We start from the raw sequence: 9,612 nt of genomic DNA on the forward strand, positions 1-9,612 counted from the left end.
TGACACAGATATGTTAAATATATTGCTCTTCAATGCATTTCAAATTGACACCTCACTGTAACATGCTTATATTTGTATGGATGAGCATCCATTTGGAATAGCTTCATAGAAATGCTGTTAAATTTTCAGTCTAAACTATGCAGTCTTTGTGCAATGTTTGGAGGTTAATGCAGGATTTTGTTTGGTCATCAGAAGTGTTGAATTATCTTATTTTCACAATGTTTCATGTAGAAAAAAAATGATGAGTAATGAAGTGGTTGGTGTATCAAAAATTAAATGAAAGAGAAGCTGTGTGTGTGTGTTAATTCTGTGGACTTTGAAATAAAACCAGGAAATGCACTTCCACATGGAAAGTTTGAGTCCATACTGACTTCACTGTCTTGCTCTACCTCATCAGTAGCATTTTTTTACTTTTTTCCCCAGTAGTTTTAAATGATTAAGTGCATAAATAAGTATAATATATTAATACAAAATTATATCTTGTAAAAAGCATAGCATCCAATTATGGTGTTTATCAGTGTATCATGAATTTAACTTTATGATCTGTGTCAGCAAGAGTGAATCTGAGTAAGCCCAAGACAACAGAATGAAGAATTTCACAACAGAATTTCCTTTTTTTTCATGGGTTAACACTCTCTTGCTAAAAGAGTAAGGTAATGTAGAGATTTTGCTAGTTCTTGCTTCAGTGTTCTACTGGAGTTGACAGAAGCAGAGGTATTGGTGTTTTGAAGGTGCACAAATAGAGTTAGTAGGAGAAACATTTGTAAACGTTTCAGAGTGCAAAGCACCAAAACAATTAAAAATGCCATTTCATAGGGAAAAGATTTTTCTAGGCTCAGAGTATATCAGAAGTTCCAGGGAATTAAAACCAACCAGAGCTTCTGTTTGGCTAAGACCCTCAACTGCTCTCACTAAGGCTATAAATGTATTTAGAAAGTTACATTAGATCATTCTGCTCATCACTGACCACACCTCCTAAGAGGCATCTTGCAAGCATTGGACCCATTGAGAACCATAGGGAAATATGCTACATGCGGTAAAAACAAACATAGGACCACTAGGAAACTGTAGATTGCATGGAAACTGGAGGTTTAGGCATGCTTGATGGATAACCCTTTATGAAATATTCTTAATTATCCTAAGTGCTTAACAGCACATGTACTTGATTTCTTTTGTCCAGATCTTAACATGTCATTTTCTATATCTTATTATAGAAAATAGGGAAAGTGACGTCAGGCTCTGATAGGGCTCAGTGGTTAGACAACTTTCTACATCACAGACTAAATGAGGAAGAAAATATTTTACTACCCTCCATCAGACATCATTTACAATATAGTAAAGAAATTTTAAACAAAGTCTTCTTTGTCTGGCCCTCTTCAAACAGAAGTTTTATGAAGAATTGTCTTTAATTATGGCAGCTGTCTTGACTTCTATATGTTTTTTTTTGTAATATAAACACAGGTTTCCATATGCACTATTTTTGACTGCTTTCATTGAGCTCTACATATCCTTAAAATAGAAAACAAAGAAAAATCACTCACTGGGAATGAATTTATCCATTAACTCTTCCAGAGAAATACATTCACATGTATGTATACATAATATAGAAAGCTGCCACTGAACAAACCCATAACTGATGTACACCCAAAGAAAATTGCTCATTTTCCTCAGAAAATGGTGGAATAGCTGAATAATAAGACCTTACCCAAAGACAAACCCATTTGCAATGAAGTGTAGATTTCAACAGATTTAAGGAATGATCTGGCAAGATGAGTTTTGAACACATTTAAAGAGCTGTACCTACATTTTATTGTTGGATCTAAAATGTGCTCCTACAGAATAAGCAACTTAGTTAAACTTAAGTTTTCATTAAGGGAACCAGCTATTCCCCCACTCTATTTGAGACTGTGTCTGCAACACTGATTTTGACAGAAGGCTTATAGGCAACATGCAAAGATCTTGTCTCAAATCTATTCATCAATTTACAAATTCCACTCTTCACATATAGTAAGACATATTGGAATCTCTAAATGCAATGGCTTATTGGGAAGTAACAAAACTCATAGGTTTTACGTGTAACATCACAGTCAAATCTCATGTACTCTTCCACTTTAATAAGACAAAAAGAGTTATCCATGGTGCCACATCAGGTTTGCTTTTGAAACGTTATGTATGTTTTGACCAAATTTCCATTTTCACAAGATGCTACAAGAAGATATTTTAATACACCAGCTACCCTTAGTAGTGGTCATTCAAAACAAATTTCTTAAAATTTTGAAAGTTTTGTCAATTCAAGTATCTATCAAGCCCACTCAGGAAACTATTTCATATTATGATAAATAAATAGGGTTTATAAATAGAATAAACAAATCACTTTTTAAAATATTATATTTTCAAATTAAATATTTTAGTTTTGTTTGAATGATGAGAAAAAAACAAACATAGAAAAAATACAACAAACTGAAGTGGGAAATTTTAAATAATTTTCAATATACCTCAGCTTTCTGAATTAATTTTAGCATGTAGGTAAGGAAAATAGAAAGAAAGTTAGGAGAACAAGTGGAAGGAGTCAGGTATTTAGCAATATCTTGCTCATTTTTTAGAATAGGGTAGCTCTGAAGCATGCCATTCCTTTTCCTAAATTTTTTTTTCCTAACTCTTCACTTAGGAATATACTAATCAGAAAAATTAGACATTCATTATAGATTTATAGGACTGTAGTATCTTATATTAAATTTTGAGAGCATAGTTGGTCAGTACTTTTGATAGGTATTGTATTTTTTAAAGTAATTGGGGATTTAGGGAGTCTGAGGCAGAACATTCCAAGTTTGAGGAACAAAAGGATACATGCAAGTAGATAAGAGATGGAGAAATAAGTGTAAAAATAAGAAATTAAAGACATTACTGAATATTTTCTATCAAATCACAGGGTTTAAATTGATGAAATGAAAATGAAAAATGTTTACCTTAATGGACTTATCTGAATTTTGTACTGATACGCCTAATGGTGTATATGACTCTGGGTAAAGTTTCACCAAATGAAAATTTTGAAATATGTAAAAAATTCTGCAAATTACAAGGCCACAATTCAAGTGGATTGTAGCCTTAGGGTACACATAGGTGTCTGGAAAGCTTTATGGCTGGAAGTTAAGAGGGAGACAGAGCAGAGAAATGCAAGGTGGTTACAGGAATGGAGAATTTTACACACAATCCTCACTGTACATTTGTGAGGAGCACAATCAAGAGGCGGGAAGGATGGTCTAGTTAGAAATCTGGGAAGCCTTAAGCAAAAGCCAGAAGACTGACTTTCACCTAATAGCTAAACAGTAAAAGTTAGATTAAGGGAGGAAAAGAAGAAGGGAAGGCAAGACTTAATTTAAAAAAATATTGGGAAACGGAAGAAAATACTAGTATTTCAAATTTTTAATTTTTCTAACAACATTGCACTAGTCATCTATATAGTTTCAGTATTAATGTCAATATTTCCTCTCACATGCATGCAGCATTAAATCAGTGAAGAAGCATTGTCTTGCAGATTTTGCATCAAATAAAGAGAATTTTAGATATTTTCTCAACCTTGAAGTTCTTTAAGTGGTGAATGTGGCTTCTTTTTTTTTTGTGGCTTTTCTTGTGACTCTTTTTTTAAACTGATTTTTGGTTTTTAGGTTTTTTTTAGTTATAGTAATTACACATAATTCAGGCTTGGTTTATGTTTGCATTGTTCTGAGAAAATCCTTAAAACAGTATTAAAAGTATTGACAAGTAATTTAATTAGGTAAGTCTCATGTGTGTCTTCTTTCTTTCTTTCTTGATATCCATTTGGTTTATTCAAAATGTGGAATAGAAAACTGTATGTACTCATAGATATTTGTGTTTAAGTCTTGAATTTTTAATGGAATGTTTAAGACTATTCCATTTATTACTTGATACGTCTTGCCTAGGGTGACCTGATCTAGTCCAAACTGGATATTACAGCCCCTGTTCTATAGTAGGAATAACATTATCTAACTTGTTAAAATGCAAATTTTGAAACCATCAAAATGCTGCTTCCATAAGCATGATGTACACGATTCTTAGAATGAGCTGACTTGTCCATGTCTGCACTCATTCATGTAAGAGTATTTTAAATCATGTAGATGTTCACCTGTGTGCTTTGCCCAATTAGTACTTTGGAAAATGCTCAGTATTCCTGCAGTGTAAAAGACTGTCCTCCATTCCCAAACAGAAAGAAATTTCTGCCTCTTGATGTTTTTTCATGTCTGCTTAGTATTTCCTATTGTGCAAAGTTCTGTATTTCTGAATTTGCTGTTCATCTTGGGCATTTTAGTACCAGCTATCTAAAAGACCACTCTAAGTATAAATAGCAAATACATCAGATAACTCGACGTGGTCAGGCAACAAAGTTAGAAATGAGATGATTTCATTAGCAACTCCTGAGGTTTGATGCTTACAAAATGACGTACCTTCATGATTGACAGAAAATATATTTTGTTAATTTTTCTTTCTTTGTATTTTTTTTCATCGTATAAAAAGTCTTTCACAAATTTGTTAGTTTGGCATTCATGTACTTGAAATAGAATTTTAAAGTTACTTTCTTGCCTATAATATAGAAAAGTAAATAGTAAGAAAAATTTCTTAGTGTCATGTATATTGGCATTTTCCAAGTGACCTATGTTAAATAATTAACCTCATAATATTAAAGCTAATACAGCCAGCAAGATTTTCTTGCTTTGGAGTTTAATAAGACCTTAAGTGCTCCATTTCTGAAGCCAATGGTTACAAATATAGTACAGCAAAAAAGGAATTAATTACAAACTGGGGAAAACCTTTTCCAGATGATGAATTGCTAAGTTATGCCGCTTTGAGGATAAAACCCTCAGATATTCAGTGTAAGATACTGAGAGGGATATGACACTATAGAAGCCAGCTCATTCATTGTTAGTGACCTCCTGTGCTGTGCTGATTTGTTTGATATGTGCATAGTTCTGTTATCAATGTTGAGCTCCTTTGTATTTGGAGGTATTGCCTAGGTTTTTATCCTATATTCTTTTATAAAAAAACTAGTAACCAAAACTAGTAACACTAACCATTGTAAGTGGAGCATTCTAGAAAAAAGAATGTCTTCTTTGTGGGATTCCTTTAAAAACCCCAAACATTTCTTTTCCTTCCAATAAGTAATAACTAGTTTTTATAAATTGTTGTTTCCCTAATTTTCCGGTATTAATGTTTCAGAAAAGCGTTCCGATTTTGAAACTTGACTTTTGCTGGAGTTCCTTTTTTTCTTTGTTTTCGTTTGTTGTTTCTTCCTTCATCCAGAATTTTTCTAGTCACAGTTGTTATACTTGAGAACAACTGAAATAGATAGAGATTATTTCCTTGTCTGTCCTTATTTATAACACCTCTGCCATGTGAAAGTAGAGATTTTCTCAAATCATTTGCATTTGATTAGTCTGTCAGTGCCAGAGAAAAGCTGAGACTCATGTCCAACCAGTCAACATCCTTTTATGGAGATCCTTCTCTGAGCAGTCCTGTTGGATTGGAGGGCAGTTCAGCTGACTCGTTCAGGTTCATGTGCAAACAAAAGGCCCCTCTCCTGGGTTTCCACACCTTAAATTGATCTGTCAGCAAAAGGAAGGATTCAGGGAACTATGCCAACAGCAAGAGACTCCATTCTGGGTCTCTATAGGCAAGTGGAGAGTTACTGCTGCCAGCAACTGTTAAAAACCTTGAAGGGCTCACAATTAATACTTTATGGAGTAACAATCTTTATTAATATATTAGAAAACTCTGACAGGTTAAGGTTTTAAGATTGCCAGTGATAGTATCTGGCTGCAAAAACATATTCAAAGCAATATACGGATGAACTCTAATCCCTAACAAAAACTAGCTTGGGATAATCAATCAACACATATATAGTTTTGTACCCCACAGCCATCCCTATGGGATAGAAGACAGGTTCAGACTGTTAACTGATCCCAGGAGTTACTATGGATTCTTCTTTAACTTCTCTCAATTTTTAACTTATTTTTATACTATTTTTATGTTTAGATGGAGCTTGAGTGGATCTAGCCATACATCATCTTCAGTGGTGGGTGGTCATACCTTAGAGGTGGCTAATATCAGTAGTACATCTGAGATAACCTTTAGGATGAAGGTGGGCTGTTGCATCCTGGGATTGGGTTTTAGGGGTTCTTATTTGTGTTAGCTAGCTGAGTCCTGTGTACCCCCATGCTCCCCCCATGTATTCCCTGCTCCCCCTTGTGGTTTCTGGCCCCATGCTGCCTGCCGATGGGCTTTCCCCCCCTGCCACTCCTGTGACCACTCCCCTTTCTGGCCCCGGGAATCCCCATGCCTGCCGCCCCATCCCCACGATCCCACTCAGCCCGAGGCTTGGTGTCCACCCCTGCGGATGCTGGTTGGTCGCTGTCCTACATCATCACCACGGCACCCTCATGGATTGGGGGGCGGCGTCTGCCCTCCCTATCACATCCCCTATATCATCCCGCTCCCTCCTGGGTTCTGGTGCCATTTCCCCCATGTGGAGTGGGAAGCGTGGGTCGCTACTCCCCCACCACAGCTCTCAGTGACAATAAAGCCTTCCTGCCTTCCTTGTGGGTGATTTGGACATTCCTTGCCTCTTTATCTCGGACCCTTGCGTGGGTGACTGAACCCGGCCAACCCCGACCGGTGTGCCAGCAGCAGCAGCACGTGGGAGAGAAGCGGCAGACCTGGAAGTCCGGGCGGGGGCGGCACTGAAGGGCACTGGAGCTGCCCTGGACCCGGGAGAAAGAGTGCGATGCCACAGTGGGCATCTGTGATCTTGCCACAGTTGCTGGTTCAACAGCAAGAATCTTTCTTCTTTGGCTGAACAGCTGCTATGCGCCTTATCAGCTACAAGATACCACTGAGTTCCCTTCTCTGCAAGGGTTTTGATAGACACTGGTCATGGTGTCTCCACTCTGTTCTACCCTCTCTTTTATCTCCCTTAGGATGTATTGTGTGTGGCATGCTGACTGGATGTACTGCAGGTGGCATTGTGGTTGGGTATGCTGACTATATCCCATTTGGAGGGTAGCAATTGCATTTCACCCTATAATTTTCATACTGTTATAACTTCTGTTAGAGTGTGAGTATAACTTCTTAGTTTTATCTGAATTTACCCCTAGTCATTTTCCCATGCACCTCTGATGAAAATGAACATGCTATGCCTTTTATTCTCATTATTGTCCTTTTATTGTATTAAAATAATGAATGCTATGCATTTTAGTATGTTTTTTCAAGCTTTGCAATAATATTGATATTCAAAGTATTCAGAGATGCAGCTGTTCAGTGAAGTAAGCAGGTATGTGAACACTTCCACTTTTAAAATATAATTCCTAAACCCTTTCTCCACTGAATATTTTGTCAAAGGAAAATAGCATCTAGCACTGAAGGAGCTCCCTCACTTCAAGAACACATTCCAGACAGAGGCAAGTAAAAGGGGCTGTGGAAGAGAGAACAAGTAACAGGCTTATCTAACAACCATTCTAATAATGAAAGCAGAGAGTTAAAATCAAGGAAATCAAGGTAAGAGAAGAACATGATACTGCTCTTATTTGGCTCAATGACTTTTAAATGCATTCTTATGTACTGCAGAATTACTGAATGGCTGAGGTCGGAAGATACCTCTGAAGGTCCTCTGGTCCAGCTCACTGGTCATGCAGTGGCCTAGGGCTACTATGTAGTTTGAGCTACAGTTAAATGAATAAAGTTATTTAAAGGCTAAAACATAATTCACCAGGCAGAACTAAAAATAAACTGTGACTTCCTGAAGTTTTAGAAAATGTTATTTTTATAGGGAGTTTTATTGTTTGGAATAATTAAATGATTGTCTTGTGGTATTGTTTGAAACAACATTTTGTTAAAGAGTCATACAATGAGCCAGATGCAGAACTCTGGCTATTTTCCTGTTCAGTTGAGAGAGCTTGGAATCTGTAGCCTTTTGGATGATTTTTTTAAACAGGCAAAGCAAGGCTGTCATATATTTCTAGGCAGCATACATGAAGTGAAGTTAATGTACAGTCATAATCATAGTAAATAATGGGACTTGTTTTCCCTAGAATAGATCATAGGTTTTTTACCTTACAGAAATGGAGCAACCTTGGAATACTGAAACCATGTATTTTGACATATAACATATACAAATATACAACATAAAACATAAACAACACTTGTCACAGAGAAATCTCTACTTCAACTTCCATATATATATTTTAATGAAAATGCCAAAGAATTCCAGAAGCCAGCATTTGGTTACTGCCAGGTGGATTGGAAAAAATTAAGATGGGTCACAGTTAATTAACCACACAATATAGCTGTAATACAGTTTCAATTAGAACATTATCTTCTGCACGCGGGCTAACTACACTGTCTCAGTTGGCTTCCTCTGGAAAGTCTTCTTGAATTACAGACTTTTGTTTTAAGTCTTCAATTGTGATAAAATAAACTAACCCAATCAAGAGCCAGTCCTTAACTAGACTAAGACAGAGAAGCATTGGACACCAATAGCAATACTAAATGTCAAACTCCTTTCTTTCAAAGGGAAGATATCTGCTACAAGGGCATCCTTGCAGTAGATTACTTTCCCTTCTGTGCTGGCTGGTGAGGATAGAGAGAAGAGCAGCAGACCTGGGGCTGAAACTCACTCTGCAGAGAAGAAAGAATATTCACAGGTCTGAACTTGTGCAGAAACATCAGTTTATCAAATTACAAAAGTGTACTAATCAAATCTCTCACACTGAAAAGGCATGTTTTTAAAGCTTAGCTGGTGAAAAGCAAAGATATCAATTACTTGTGGAGTTGAATGCTGTATAGTATGGACTTTCATTGGAATTGTCCTGGCAGGGTCAGAATTTGGTCTTAATGAAACTTGTGGGCTCTTTCAACTCAGGATATTTTATGATTCTATGATTTAAAGGGTTGTGTTTTCTTTATTTCTATAATGCATGCCATGGACAGAATAAATGATATTAAATCAAATCAATCTATATTTTCCATTTTCCTTTCTCCTTGATTCAATGGGTAGCCCTTGGCCATCATACTTAATACCAAGCTATTTTTCAAGTAAATATTTACTTATTTACATGTAGTCTTTCTATTGACATTTGCCTTAGAGTATTTTCCTCAAATTAACTCATTTTTTTCCTTTGAAATCCGTATCCAGCTTATAGGAGCTTGTTATCATGTTTTAATTATGGAAGAGAATAATAAGAGAGCTTAAAGCTAAAAGTATATACACTAGTCTCATAATCTGTTTGGAATAAATAGGTTTTTTTGCTTTGCTTTTTGTCAATTTTGGGCTGGTCTTTTTTAAAGTAATTATTACTGGAGTGCTTTTTGAAAATTCAAGCACAGTTTCTGTTGACTTCACCTGCCTCCATGGACCAACCTTCTAAAAGGAGATGAAAGTCTTGAATCAGACACTGATAAATGAAGAACTGACAAGTGGAAACTGGTATTCTGCACTATTAATATTCAATAAAATGCAGGAATCAGTAGTGCGAAGACAGAAGCCAATCCTTAAGTTGTCCATTTAGTTGCTATCATAATGAACATAGTATTTCTTATCAAGAA

Source organism: Vidua chalybeata, chromosome Z (genome assembly GCF_026979565.1).
Source record: "Vidua chalybeata isolate OUT-0048 chromosome Z, bVidCha1 merged haplotype, whole genome shotgun sequence".
NCBI lineage: Eukaryota > Metazoa > Chordata > Aves > Passeriformes > Viduidae > Vidua > Vidua chalybeata.